The 15,162-nt window shown below is 40.7% G+C and overlaps 1 protein-coding gene across 5 annotated transcripts in view; it reads left to right on the forward strand.

Annotated features, from left to right (window-relative positions):
• Positions 1-8,836: 8,836 nt before the first annotated feature.
• The window catches only part of mtmr4 (myotubularin related protein 4), a 141,868-nt gene continuing 135,542 nt past the window's right edge, over positions 8,837-15,162 (forward strand). For 2 of the 5 annotated variants that reach the window (XM_048612530.1, XM_048612534.1), the window contains exon 1: positions 9,163-9,262. The gene's annotated coding sequence lies outside the window, so the exon portion shown is untranslated. Of the gene's footprint in view, positions 9,093-9,162; positions 9,263-10,583; positions 10,603-15,162 lie in introns of those variants that run through there. The other 3 variants (XM_048612531.1, XM_048612533.1, XM_048612532.1) reach the window with 3 other exon arrangements.

Raw genomic sequence — 15,162 nt, forward strand, 5'->3', positions numbered from 1 at the left:
ATAAATGATTTCCAGTAGCAGAATCATATTTACTGGTAAATGTAAATATCTGAGGCTTGCAGGCACACACTGGTTGAACACAAACACCATGTTTCCCACTGCGAATAGTGAACAGGACATAATGTTTACCACAGTCTGCCAGTCATTGGGATGCACAGCCTAAATACTGTTATGGAGAAAGGGAGGTTAGGTGAAAGAAAATCCCTGATATTCACTTTATAAGTAACAGGTGACAATTTATTTATTGAATTCTAACAGTGAAAAATTTAACAGAATTACTAACAAAACAAACAGTTCCCCCTTAACTACTACCTGTTCCCTACCTGAACTCAATTCTACTGGTATGCTGTTCCAATAAACACAGGTCCCACTTATACAAATCAAAGTAATAAGAAAATAATAAATTAAAACTTAGCCACTCAAAGTTCACACAGAATGTGTTTTCCAGAATGCTCCAGTGTCTCTCCAGACTTTCTTCTGCTGATCCTGCTGTCAGGGATGTTTTCTCTAATTTCTTCTGTGAGGAATCTTAGCTAGAATTGCCATGGTACTTTTTATAGTGCTTATTTTTTAGAGCGCTTAGTGATTTTGTGTGAGAGCTAAGTATTTATTCTTCAGATGGCATTTGGCTCTTTGCCGATTTTCCAAATGTCCTTTTTTTAATACCCTTGATAACCTGTCCAGTTTCTTACAATCGCATTGGTCTGAGGTTGTCAAAACCATCAGATTTAAATTCAGGAACTGCAGATGCTGGAGAATCTGAGATGACAAGGTGCAGAGCTGAATGAACACAGCAGGCCGAGCAGGAAGGCTGACGTTTCAGGCCTTCATTTTCTGAAGAAGGGTCTAGGCCTGAAACGTCAGCCTTCCTGCTCCTCTGATGCTGCTTGGCCAGATTTAAACTCAATTGGCTTTCAATCGCTAATTGCTTGGTTTAAATTAATTGGCTGATTCCAGCTAATTGCCAAAGCATCAAAACAAGCCTAAGGTTTCCAATCACACAGCCAATTGATACATGTTTCCATTTTCGAACTGGCTGTATATCTTCAGCTACATACAGACACAATTTTGGTATAAATCTGTAAGCTTAGAAAAGCACTTTATCTCTTAAAGGGACCACAGGATTTTTTTAAAAACAAATTCTAGCTACCTGCTGTGCAATTCACGATTACTGTACACAATTTCTTAACAATACCTATCATCACATTAGCATTGAAACTCTCATCACGTTACTCATTTGTGGGGTAGGCATAAAGTATTTTTGGCTTGATGGCAACATGCTGTTAGTGGAGTAAACCACTTGTGAATTTACTGCACGGTTGTCATAACAGCTAGCCTCATTTGTCGTTCAAATTTTTGAGACATCTTGCCCTTCCAGGATAATCTGCAGTACATTGAGCACTGCTCAGGGCCAAAGTTCATGAATGTAGTCTCTTTCATGAGTTTTCATGATGTACAAAAAGTGACAATTGGATCAAGGTATCCATAAATATATGGGGATTGTTTTGATGGGCCCTATTTTATTGGCAATCTTGTGACTGTCCATCCGCCCTCTGTGTGAGTTTGACACGAAGATTTTACAGCTTGGGTCGATGGGAATCCAAATGCACATATTGACCAGTTTACTGTAGATAGTGTTTGAGAAGCTATTTTCAAACTTAACAATTAATACGTTAAGGAAAGGGACCTTGTTTGATTGCTCCATTTCAAAGTTAAATTTGACTGCAGGATAGATTTTATTAAGCTGTGTGAAGAAATGCTTTAAGGCAGCTACAGTTTGAAATATTGTAAACATGTCATCCCCATATTGGATGTAAGATAGGACAAATCCTATCATATATATCACGAGGCAGGTTATCACCCTTATGCAAGTTCAACAGGCTTCTCTGCAACTTGCCCTCAAGTGTGGCGGTTTGGTCATGTGTACTGGCTGGCCCTCAGGTCCCTTGGATATAAACCTGGAAACATCATTGAGTATAGTGTGCATTTTGTGGCAAACAGATAACATGAGACTTGAACCCATTGTTTTGTTACAAATTTTGCCTTTCATTCTTTGATTCCAAATTTTCTGGTCCAGATCTGTTTTCACCTCATTGAATTGGACCTCCCTAATTCATTAGTTTTACTCTGCATTGCTCCTTGCACCCTCTCTTTCCTCTTTATACGTAATATTTTAATCCACCTCATTATGATAGGAATTGTCCTTGCGGCTCACTGTGTGCACACATGTGTGGACTACCCAAGATACTCAAAAACGATGTCCCTTTACATCCTATTCTATGCATGACTCATTCCCCAGAATCAGATTTTGCTGTACCTCCTTCTTCATTGTGCCAGAAACAAATAGACCGAGAAAGTAATCCTCGCTACTTTTCATAAACTCTTCCCCTTCTCAGTTCTGACAAAGCATACAAGGTTATGGACCAAGTGCTTGAAAAAGGGGAGGCAATGGCCTGATAGTGTTATCACTGGACTGTTAATCCAGAGACCCAGGTAATGGTCTGGGGACCAGGATTTGAATTGTGCCATTGCAGATGGTGGAATTTGAATTCAACGAAAAATCTGGAATTAAAGTTGAATGATGACCATGAATTCATTGTCAATTATTAGAAAAACCTATCTGGTTCACTAAATATCCTTTAGAGAAGGAAACTGCCATCGTTACCTGGTCTGGTCTACATGTGACTCCAGATCCACAGCAATGTGATTGACTCCTAACTGCCCTCTGGGCAATTAGGGATGAGCAATAAATGCTGGCCTAGCCAGTGACACCCACATCCCGTGAATGAAAAGGGATTAAAATAGTTAACTGATTGCTTTTAACTGGTGCGGACATGATGGACTGAAGAGCCATTTTCTGTGCTGCAGACCTCTAATACTCTAGGACTCCTTTAAAATATCAATAGCTTGACACCATTGATGAAGCACTTGACGATGGTTGGACCTCAGTCACTACCTTGAGGAAATCCTGCAGTGAACTCCCCAGACTCAGATGAGCGATCTCCAACAACTATGACCATTTTCCTTGTGTGAGATAAGTCCCCAATAAATGGAAAGTTTCCCATCATCTTCAATAGTGCTGAGGCTCATTAATGCCATAATCTGTGAAATGCTGCCTTGATGTCTAGCACAGCCTATTTCACCTCAGCTGTCTCTGGAGATGCTGCAAAAAGACCTGTAGAATATTTCTATAATTTTTAAGTTTCATCTCAGCTTTCCTGTTGAAGATCCATAAATGCCTGATGATCTGAATGTAGTGACATGTCAGTGGTGAACTTGGCTGAACTGCAGAAGATAACAAAGCATAGTGGCAAGAACTCCCAAAGTGGTAAGAACAAAGAACAGCTTGCAAGAATTTGGCAGTTGTCAAAACCAAACGTGACAAGTAGTGAGCAGAGCTTTGTCATGAGAAATAGAGCTTGCAGAGAAATAGAGTTTGTATATTGCACATCAGTAACACGATCACCGTTGAAGCTTTAACCTGACCGAGCAAATCACAAGCCATCTGTGAGAAGCAGCATGGGGTCAAACTCTCCTCAGACTGTATAAAGATTACATCTGTTAGTTCCTGGAAAATGGCCGCCCAAATTGCTGTACAGTAACACAGCCAGAGTAAGAGGCTACAAATGATACAGAATCAAGCAACAAAAGTTGCAAAATGCCTCACATTTTATCTGCTTAATCTGTCCAAGGAACATTTGTGCACTGCAATATAATGGCAGAGGGACTTCTGAAAATCTATTGATGTTAACTCCAGTGCTGATACTTTCAGAGATCATTGTCACGGAAGGGTGCCACAGTGGTTCGGCCTTACAGTGGCGGGGACTAAGGTTCAATTCCAGCCTTGGGTGACTGTCTGTGTGGAGTTGGCATGTTTTCCCTGGCTCTGCGTTGGTTTCCTTTGGATGCTCCGGTTTCCTTCCATAGTCTAAAGATGCGCAGGTTAGGTGGATTGGACAGGCTAGATTGCCCATGTGTCGAGGGATGTCCAGGTTAGGTAGGTTTTCCATGATAAATGTGAGGTTATGGGGATAGGGTTGGGGGAGTGGGTCCCTTTTGAATGTCAAGCTCTCTGAGCATCTCGTACGTTTCAATCAAGTTACCTCTTCCTCTTGTAAACTCCAATGGATACACGCCTAGATGTACAATGGTCTGTATTGGGAGAACCAGCCTGGTTCTCAACACAAGGATCCATTAACAAACACATAGAAAGAGACCCTGTATACAAACCGCTGCTAAAACAACAGAAACGGAAGCGACAAGACCATCACACCAGAGGATCATATAAATCCGGAAGGAAGCAGAACACCAACGCTTTGATTAGAGGTCACGCTGATGATGTTGCCTAGAAAGGAAACAAAATGTCTGCAACACCACAGAACAACCAGCTCAGTGAGCTAACAAGCAACTGCAGATATCAATGAGGTTAATATACCAAAGATTAAATCAAGCTTTTTGTTTAAAGGTTCTGAGCCACAGTGTGTTTCTTTAAGAGTTATAAAGAATTTGAACAAAGATGGATGATTATTATAGAAAATAGTTGGATGATTTTTTTCTGATGTGCCTTCAAGGGACCTTTCTAAAAGTTTGGTGAAAATGTCTGGCACTATTAAAGCTTTAAACATTCTGGATTGCTGTTTCTGATTTACCGATTGCACAAAAACTTGGAGAACATTTGTGGAGCTATTGAAGAAGCACCCAAGTGTCTGTTTATAAATACAAATATACAAATATGTGAAGTTGGAGCATGAGTAGACTATTCTGTCCTTCAAAGCTGCGCTGTCACTCAATAAGATCATAGCTGATCTGATTACTATGCATTCCACCTAACCTTTCCGCCTCTTTCTTACCAAGAATCTATCTACCTTAGCTTAAAAATATTCAAAGACTTTGTTTCCACTGACTTTTCAAGAAGAGAGATCCAAAGAATCTTGGACCTCTGTGAAGAAAAAAACTCCTCATCTCTGCCTGAAATTGGCAACCTCTTATTTTCAAACATTCTTCTAGATTCTCCCACAAGGGGGAGCTCCCTTTTGAATATCCAGCCTGTCCAAGCATTTCCATTAGGCATGGCTATGTTCATTTATGGGGTCTCATAACAGAAGATGGAAGATAGAAGAATCTTAAGACTTTTATAAAGTCAGTCCACTTATATTTAAAACTGAGTATTTGGTAGAAAGACTTATTAAGGCTATAGAAATGCAAAGGGGTGTCCTTTGTGTGTTGGGCCATGAAAGGTGGAAAAATATCTCAGCCTGTGAAGAAGTCGGGAGCTTCAATCTTCACTGCAGAATGTGGGAAAACCTCCAGAAGGCAAGAGCCCACCACTTTGATTGGTTAGAAAGGCAGGAAAAATCTCAGGAAGCCGTACAGAGATATGGCATAAGTATTTAACACTATTTGAAGTTTGGAAGAAGTAACATTGGAACCTTTTTCATTGTCTCAACGCCAGTCACACAGAACAAGCTTCTGATTGTTTGTGAGGCCAGGCCTGGAGTCTAACTGCAGGCTCAGTCTTGAGCGAAAGGGCTCCTATAGACACAGCAATCCTGGGAAGAGCATTGTGCTTAAACAGATATGAGAATTTAACTATTAACAAGGAGGGTATCTAGGCATTGGTTCCAGCAAGTCTGGAAGAAACCCTATATTCAAGCAGAAGGCAGGTGTTGAATGGTAATTGAGGCCTTGGGAAAAGATGGACAGTGTCTCAGGGTGGAACCATAAAGTTGGTTTTTGATCTGTGTTTTCAGTGGAAATGAGCTTAGCTCCTGATGACACAGCAGGAAGATTTGAAAGCTCCTTGACTAATCTCTCACACCTACTTTTGGAAGCCCAAGGAGTAGAAATCTGAGTAGAACTATTGCTAAATTTACCTGAGTGAATTGAGAAGGTGCCCTGATCAATGGTTCAAGAAATCCACCCAAGGAATCCACATCTATGCCTGTGAAACAATGTTATGAAAGCCATTAAAGTAACCTGACCCGTTTTGTTAATTTCTTTTATTTATTTTTTAATTGTGTGTGTGTGTCTGTCTTTTATGTAAATGGGGACTGAAAAAAATGTTTTAGGGTTAAAGCATAGACATTAGTTGGATTATCTTGTTCAATTTTTCTCTGCTGAAATTATGTGTATTTAGTAAATTGTTATGTCTTTTGTTTGAGTTACAAAACCACTACCTGGAATTAATTATTCACAAATTCTGGGGCTGATTATTCAAAGGTCTGGTTAGAAACTATTGGAGATCTTAATTTTTAATTTTCCTATGTTGCAAACAGAAAGGCTGATTTAGCTTGGCCATCTGTCTCCATATCATAGCAATAACATAATACAGTTTTGCTATTTAACTGAAAAGTTTTTTGGAAGAATTTCATGTGGTATTGCCATGATACAACATTTTAAAACCAGCAAAGGAAATACTACAGCATTGTGATATTACAGAAGTATTTAGACTTCAAGATAACTGAAATAAAACAGCATTGATTTGATGCAAGAAAATAAGCTTAAAGACAACAGATTACAAACAGCACTGAGATGCTACAGATTTAACATTAATAAGAAATTGAAGAAGATATAATACCTCCAAAAATAACAGGATTGGACACTTTGAAGAAAACAATTCTTGAGATATAGAATCTCTTAAAAAAAAACTGAAGCTAAACAAATTCACAAGCTATTATATGCAGCAGGTTCTATAATGGACAGGTAACAAAACTTCTTAGGGATGGACCCTCCCCATCTGTGGCTAATTAGAAAGGTTAAAGGTAATATTGAATAAAAAGGAAAATCATATAATTGTGCAAACATTGGTGGTAGGTAAGAAGATTTGGCAGAATATAAACAAAATGACCAACATATTAATGCCGGGGCGGGGGGGTAATGGGGTGAGGGTGAGAGCAGAATTAGAGTATGAGAGAAAGCTATCCATATAAAAGCATATGTAGTAAGAGTTTCTGTAGATACTTTAAAAAGAGTTAACAAAGTGGCCTCAAAATATTGAAAATAAGGCACTGATAGATGAACTGATCAATATTTTCCACAAATTTTCACTATAGAGGATACAAGTGACATCCCATTTGCATCTATAAAACAAATGGAAGTAAAGGAAGAAAATCACAATCACTAGAAAAGTGAGACGAGTAAATTGTTGAAGCTGCAGGCTAACAGTGACTAGGTCCTGACGGACTTCATCCTAGGGTCATAAAAGTAACATCTAGTTAGACAGTTAATGCCAGATCTTCGCCTATTCACTTAACATATCTATAATTAATGAATCCTGTTATAATGTACTTGTACCTGTGTGTATGTGGTAACTTAGTGTGTCAGTTCAATAATTATCCAGGATAAACACTAATTTTATAAAATACCATATTTTTAACTGCCTAGTTTTTTGAGATGAACTATTAAATGGAATCCTCCAAAATCTCTGATTTAATTGGATATGTTCAGAGGGATTCATATGAAGAGGAATTACCCATTGGATTCTTCGATTTCCCAGGCAATTCCCTCAGAGTCTGCTACTTCAGGATTCTGCAAAGTCCCAATCGTGATGTGCAACTTATGTCGACACTGTACCTCAGAGCAACACACTAAATGCAAAATGTAAATCATTTCTCTCTCTCATTGTTCGTGTATCCAGTTTTTATGTTAGGTTGTTGTCATGTCTCTCACTGATGTTTAGACTTATTCCTTGAGATTTATTTACCTGAGCGCCTAGTTCCAAAACATGAAAGAGAAGAAAAATTTCTGTGTCTTCGGGGAAGGTAGCTGAACAGGGCAAAGATTACCTGTCATTTCCACAGATAGTGAAGGAGGAAGGTCCAAACTCACCCTATATGATTGAATCTTTATTTCCATTTCCAAAATTTTTACAGTTAATACTGTGGTGGTGATTGTAACAAGGTCAACCAGCTGGACGTCGTAGAATATGGGTTCCCTGATTGAGGCTGTTAGTCTGGTCCAATCAGGGAGCCCTGGCTAACAGATAAAAAGGGTGTCAAAGATGCTGACACTCTGGTACCTGACTCAGTATGAGACAGTGCAGTAGTCAGATTGTTCACATGTAAATAAAGGGTGACTGCTGATGAGATACTGGTCTCTGTGGAATTATTTCATACTGTATGTAAGTGTTCCAAGAAAATGAAAAGGAAATACAATTTTCTTATTACCTGTATTCAAGAAATGCTACATATTTATTTAGCATTTTTAATCACAGAGATAGACCATGCAGCACAACAGGTAGAAGGGTCCTGACCCAAAACATCAACTTTTCTGCTACTCTGATGCTGTCTGGCCTGCTGCATTCCTCCAGCTGCACACTGTTATCTCTGACTCCAGCATATGCAGTTCTTACTATCTCCAGGTTTAGGTCTGTGTTTGTGCTCTACAGGTATCTCCCCACACCCGACTTTATCTTCCCTGAACGTACTGACACCCTAACAGGTTACATCATAATAAGTATCATATGTTCCAGTCTACAAAGGGAAGGAGGGAGGAAAGGGAGGCATGATGAATGAGTGTAGGAGGGCGAATGCTGGGGGAGGGAGGGAGAGAGTGTAAGGGAGAGGAGTAAAGAAAGGGCGTGGATGGGAAGAGGGAAGGGAAGCAAGAGGAAACGAGACGAGGTGGGGAGGGAAGTGAAGGGGTGAGTGTGGGTGGGGAGAGAGTGTGGGTGGATGAGAGGATGGGGTGGGGGGAGAGAGTGTGTGGGGGGGAGGGGGGGGGGAAGGATGGCAGAAGGGGGGCGTGAGAGGAGAGGGCGAGCTTGGGGAAGAGAGTGTGGGGAGAGGATACGGTGAGGGGAAGGGATATTGAGTGGACGAAACCGGATTAGAAAGAGGATAACGGTTACACAGGGTGAAGACACTACGCACAGGAGAATGGGCAGCTACAGAATCGCCACCAGATGGAGTACCCGGCGTATTTGATTGGTTGCTGCTTGCCGCGCTGTGCATTTTGATTGGATACAAGTTAGAACGTATCATCGTCAATTATACAAGAGATGTCGACCAAAAGGGAAAGAAGCGTTTCTGATTGGTTACCAATGGGCTGCTTCCAACCCATTGGTCTGTGGGTCCAGGCGGCCTCTGCTTGGTGTGAGTTGATTTCTGATTCGTTTGATTCCCCGGGAAGGTGCGTCTGCGCCCTTCTGATTGGCCGGGGTCCCTCCTGCTTCGGATCTTTGTGCTGATTGGTAGGCTTGCGCCAGTCGCCATGTTGTGTTGCTGAGGGGAACGGAGTGGGCCCTGAGGGAAAGGCGGAAGCTGTAAGTAGAGAGTAATAGGAATGGTGTACACTGGTACTGGAGGAGTATACTGGAAAAGGGAAAAGAGAAAGTGAAAAAGCGACGTGAGGAAGGAAGGAAGGAAGGAAGGAAGGAAGGAAGGCAGGCAGGCAGGCAGGCAGGGGCAAAGATGGAGAGAGGGCTAGAGGGCAGAGCGGGGAGGGCAAAGGAGAAGGGACGGGGGTGGGAGCGAGGGAGGAGGTGGTTGTGTGGGAAATGTGATACAGAGGGCTTGGGGTAGTGGGAGGCGGTGAAGGTTATATGGAGTGGGGAAGGGGAGGGAAAATGAGATTGTTTGAGTACTCCGTCGGGGGAGTTGGGAGGGGAAAAAGAGGTTAGGGAGCGGGTAGGAGAGGAGGGAGAACGCATAGGACTGGAGTAGGTGGTAGGGAGAAGTCAATGGAGTTGGGTGGTGTGGCGCGGGGAGGGTGGAGAGAGGCGTGGGAGGAGGCGTAGGAGGGTTGGAGGAGAGGGGCGTGGGAGGGGGCAGGGGAGGGTTGGAGGAGGTTGTATTGGAAAGATTATACAGAGGATTTCCAGATGGTTGGGGGCAGTAGGAAGCGGTGAGGATAATATGGTGCGGGTGAGCGGAGGGAGCATGAGAGATTTTTGGAGTTCTCTTGAGTATTTAGGTATAGCGTGCAAGTTGTACACAAATATCTTTAATACAATAGGTCTGAGTATGATGCAGTGCAGTGTTTGATTATTTTGAACCTGTGTTGATAATAACAAAGTGATGATTCTCCCTATAACTGCATGTTACTTGGGAGTGAAGGAGTTTCTGTGCCACCTGTACTTCGAAATGCTGGTACCCTTTGTTTTGTGAGGTGCTGTCAAAACAACACTGGGAATTTCATGTAGCTGTTATAGTGGTGGTAAATTTTTCATGTTGGTCAAAAGACTGCTGCTGCACTAATCCAAGCAAATGAAGGGTATTCAGTTCGATTTTGTGATCCATACTGTTTGTCGGTGATAAGGTATTTTGGAGGCTAGGAAGTAAGCACTCTCTCCAGAATACCATTCGTCTCTAGCCTCTATTTTACAAGATGAGGCACTTGTGTGGAATGTCCAATTGAGTGTCTGGTTGGATTGTTCTCTTTGGAGGGGAGAAGGCTAAGAGAAGATGTGAAGTGGTTTTCAAAATCATGAAGGAGCTGGATTGAGGAGATAGGGCAAAACTGTTCCTGCTCATAAAAGAAGTTAAAATGAGAGGACACTGATTTTAAAGCTATATATAAAAGAAGCAAGTGATGTGATGGGGGGAATAAATACATTCATCTGATCCAAACCACTCAGGAATGGACTGCCTGGAAGTATAATAGGTATGTGTTAACTTCAGGGCAAGTGGGGCTTGAACCCAGACACACTGGCCCAGATGTAGTGATGCTGCCACTGTGCCACAAGACCCCTACGGAAAATGTGGTATGGGCAGGTTCACTTGAGGCATTCAAAACGGCATAGAATGTGCAAGGATATGGGGAAGAGCAGGAGAATGCCACCAAAATACGATGCTCGGAGACGGTACACAGGCAATGGGCCAAATGGCCTCCTGCACCATAATGTTTTTCTGATTTTTGTGAAATATTGAAAGCCATTTTTCAGTCCAAACCTGAATATTTCATGTCAATGTGCTACAAGACCTGGATGGCTTAAATATCTAGGATATTGCAAATAGAGCTGAGCACAATACGCAGTACCCACTTTCTTGATTTCATGGCAAAAGGAATGAAGCTCAGAAGGCGGTTGAACCCTGGAAGTTCCTCAATTAGGAATCCGGGAGTATGTATCTCAAGTAATCAGGATCTGAGTGTTAATTTGCATTGAACTTCACTGCACATTGCACAAGGCCAATCGCTTTGATGTTTATGTTGATGTTTATAACTTACATGATGCAGTTATATTAATGTACATTTTGCCTCAATTACTAAGAATATGCAAAATATGACAGCCAGTAAATGAATAAAATATATGGGATCATATGACACAATGCTTGAGCCCCCTTTTCTGTTATTAAAAGTATCTGTATAATGCCACCAAGTTTTATTTTATTTTCTATTCAAATTAGTTGCACAATGAAATGTGCTTTAGTTTTCCTTAATGTTAAACTAGTTGATTGTACTGAGCAACGAACCAGTCGAAATGTGGACATATCTTCAACAAGAAAGTGACTGTGTTGTGGAGTATTTTGTTTTCGTTGCTGTTGCTGAAAATCCAGCTTTGCAAGGTTGTAATATTTGGAATGTGTACCTTGTGCTGCAGAAGGAACAGTGGTGTATTCATTCAAGCGTTAGCATCAAAATGTCTCCAATGACATTTCGTTGAACTTGGATTTGAAGGAGATGTTGTGAACTCTCTGATTAGTTTTGGGGCCGACCTGGCAGTTTAAGGCATCATGACCAAATTGCTGTTCTGTTAGCCTTGTTCACATGCCAAGAATCAATGATCAGAAATAAAAATATCTCACCCCTCACTTCAAAGATGAATAAAACATGCTGCCTCAATCTCAAGTGGGGGAACACAATATACCCCACATGGAGTAATAAAGCATCAGATACCTCAACTGGGTGAGTGAAGCATTTAATGTCCAATTTGTTTAGAAAAATGATATTTCTACTTCCTGTGGATATTGACTGACTTGGGTTTCAGTGTGTGTTACCTGACTTATCTCTTTTCTGCCTGTTCTGGTACTCAAATAGAAGTCACAGCCTTGTTGCCTTCATGTAAGATTTTTTGAAAAGTTGCTAGGTCTATTTCTGACTGCTGCTATCAGTCTCCATTTGTCTTAAGACTAGGCACTGACTCTAATAACAGTACTTCTGATTTCTGATGTCATGCCGGGGAATGGGTGTGTCTTTAAAGTATGACTTCAGTTGACGCATTGGACCCTGAATGACCTAATAAATATCGAGGAGGGTGATGTTGTGAATCCTTGCAGAAAAATGTATCCACTAAGGGGCAGTGATGGCTGTTACAAGACATTCAGTTAGAGAAATAAAATGACTTTTGCAAATCATGTTTTCAAATTTAAGATGTATATATGTTTTTGCTGTAAGTGAATGGCAAGTTCTGTCATTATTGGCTGTATTTTGAGAAGTGTGGTAATTGTTGAAAAAAAGAATGTTCGAGGTTTTTGACTTGCACTTATCAGGATAGGTATAAGAACCAAATCTCAAACAGAACAACATACTGCACAAGAGAAATGTTGATTTTAGGCTCTGGCCAAAGCTTTGCTATGGAGAGTGCACCAGGGAGCTGTTGTCCCTGTGTTTTTTTTTAATTGCAGATGTTATATCATAGGCAGAATGTCATTTTAATTCAATAGCATTCTGTCAATGAAGGTTATCACCTGTGTTGCTACTGCATCATAGCAGTTTGAATTGGTGTCAGGCCTGCACATGAGCAAATGGCTGAGCCATATTCACAAGGTTGTTGATGAGGCTGGTCTGATAAGAGTAGAAGACGGTTAGCTCAGTTGGCTGGACTGCTGGTTTGCAATGCAAAGTGACATCAACAATATGGGTTCGGTTTCCATCCCAACTGAGGTTACCATGAAGATACCACCACCTCAACCTCACCCCGAGCCTGAGATGTGAACCCTCAGGTTAAACTCACCACCAAATGTCTGTCTGTCTGTCTAATGAGAGAGCAGCCATATAGTCCTGAGGGACCATGTGGATGTTATGGGACCATGTGGATGTTATGTGACATGTACAGCAGAAGGAATCTTCGTGCATATATTCACTGATGAAGGGTTTTCATAGACAAGAGACTCCTTTTAGCAATTTTCTCAACTAGTCCATCAAGGAAAGGGAATTGCTTCGACTGCCCTCCACTAAAGGTCAATTTCTAAAGGATGTAGCCCATTAAAGTTTGAGAAGATTCTATGTGGAGCCACAGATTCAAATATAGTAAATGTATCTTTTACATATCAGAAATTTGCAAAGAATAAGAGGCGATCAATCAATTTGCCTTTTTAAATTTGAGTAAACATTTGGTGGGATCATGAGACAAAAACAGAAATTCCTGGAAAATCTCTGCTGGTCTGACAGCACCTGTGGAGAGAAATCAGAGTTAACGTTTCGGGTTCAGTGACCCTCCTTCAGAATGAATAGTAGCTAGGAAAAAGACAGTTTTTATACAGAAGATGGGGAGCGGGAGAGAATAAAGGACAAGTATAGGTAGAGCCCAAAGAGAGAGGAAAACAGTTGGTTTGACCTAGCTACTATCGGTTCTGAAGAATGGTCACTGGATCCGAAACATTAACTCTAATTTCTTTCTAGATCTGCAGAGATTTTCCAGCAATGTCTGTTGTTTCAGATATCCAGCATCCTCAGTTTTTTTTTGTTTTTTGACTTGGTGGAATCATGTTCACTGGTGCACTGTGTTGGTGTGTCAATTTGTTAGAGCCCACTTGTTAACCAGTCAGCATCCTTTGTCTCGTGCCGTAAAATATTTCCTTTGAAATTTGATATTCTTGCATCTGCCCTCGCAAAATCGCCAGCATGTCTCTTGTCCGACAAGATTCAAGTTCTTTGCCACCAAGCAACTCATTTTACCAGCTTTCAAATGCATGGGGACTGCAGTAATTCATCACGTAGATTTACTAACCTTTGAAATTGTGTTACCAGGAAACCTTTTCAGTTGCCACTATTTAGATGGGTCACTACTGTATTTCCAAAAGATTCTACCACTAAGATATGTGATTAATGGACCAGACAATAACCCCTATATTAAACTATTGTAATCAACTATGCTCCAATTACACATTTGTGCAGTTTTTCATGCACAGTAACACTTTTAGCAGAATACAAGAAATGTATATCTTAATTGTTGCTTGAAACAGATAGACTGGATATGCTTGTCAAATCTAAAATGATATTCATGGTTGATATTTTAAAGGTCAGTAAGTAGCTTAGTTTGTACAAGTAACTGACCTTTTGTATGGAACTGTGTGGGAACTTTTAAAGGCTATGTCATGACAAATTTCTAAAGGGGATTTTTTTTGAGACAATTTGTCTTTGCAAGCTCTATGCTTGGAACTTTAATAGTGTGTTTTGTGCCTTTCTGGGAAGCTGTTGGGGGTTTTTGTAGTATTCAATTATGACATGATCCCCTTAAATCCATCCTACTATTCAATTTAGGCATGTTGCCATCAGTTAGCACTGTAATTGCCCACGTGGTAGGGGAGGCAATAAAGGAGTGTGCACTATTGGCGCATAGCTGCAGCTAAACTAAACATCAGAATGATCAGAGGTTTCAATGAACCAAAGTTCACAGGTATTGCTATTAAAAATTAACTTGCTGAAACTGGAATGATTAACTTAAAGTTCAGAGAAATTTAGAGTTTGAGCAATGTGAATTGTTTCTTCCAGCATTAGGCTTTTACATCATATGAAACTCGTCTATGTCTAGGAATTTGAGAATTTTCTCTGTAATCAGTTACAAATCTGTTTGTCATAGTCTATTAGTTAGCTTCTAGACATTGGATGTTAGTCATTTGGATTTGTCCCAATTTCCCTGATCAGTTGCATAAAGGCAATATGCTGCTTGGTGTCAAAGACATTCAGATCTCTTGACCTTAGTTCTGTTTCCTGATCATTGAGTTGTAGTATTATTATTGATACCAGTGTCTATGTTTAGCATTGGGAAATAACAGCTTGGATTTTTGAACCTAACCACTGTCTGAGATATTTTTCTACAAATTTAATAATGGTTTATGAATATCAATTGGAGACAGACTCCGATTCTCTGTGATGGTTTCCATAATGTGTGATGGTTTCCATGATACACTTTCTTCAGATATTTATGTGAAGGATAGCTTCTTGAGCAAAGTACTGGCAGGGCTGCCAGCTCCAGTGGAACCGTTCTCCAACAATTGTGAG

The sequence above is a fragment of the Rhincodon typus genome, chromosome 26, assembly GCF_021869965.1.
Source record: "Rhincodon typus isolate 14 chromosome 26, sRhiTyp1.1, whole genome shotgun sequence".
NCBI classification, from domain to species: domain Eukaryota; kingdom Metazoa; phylum Chordata; class Chondrichthyes; order Orectolobiformes; family Rhincodontidae; genus Rhincodon; species Rhincodon typus.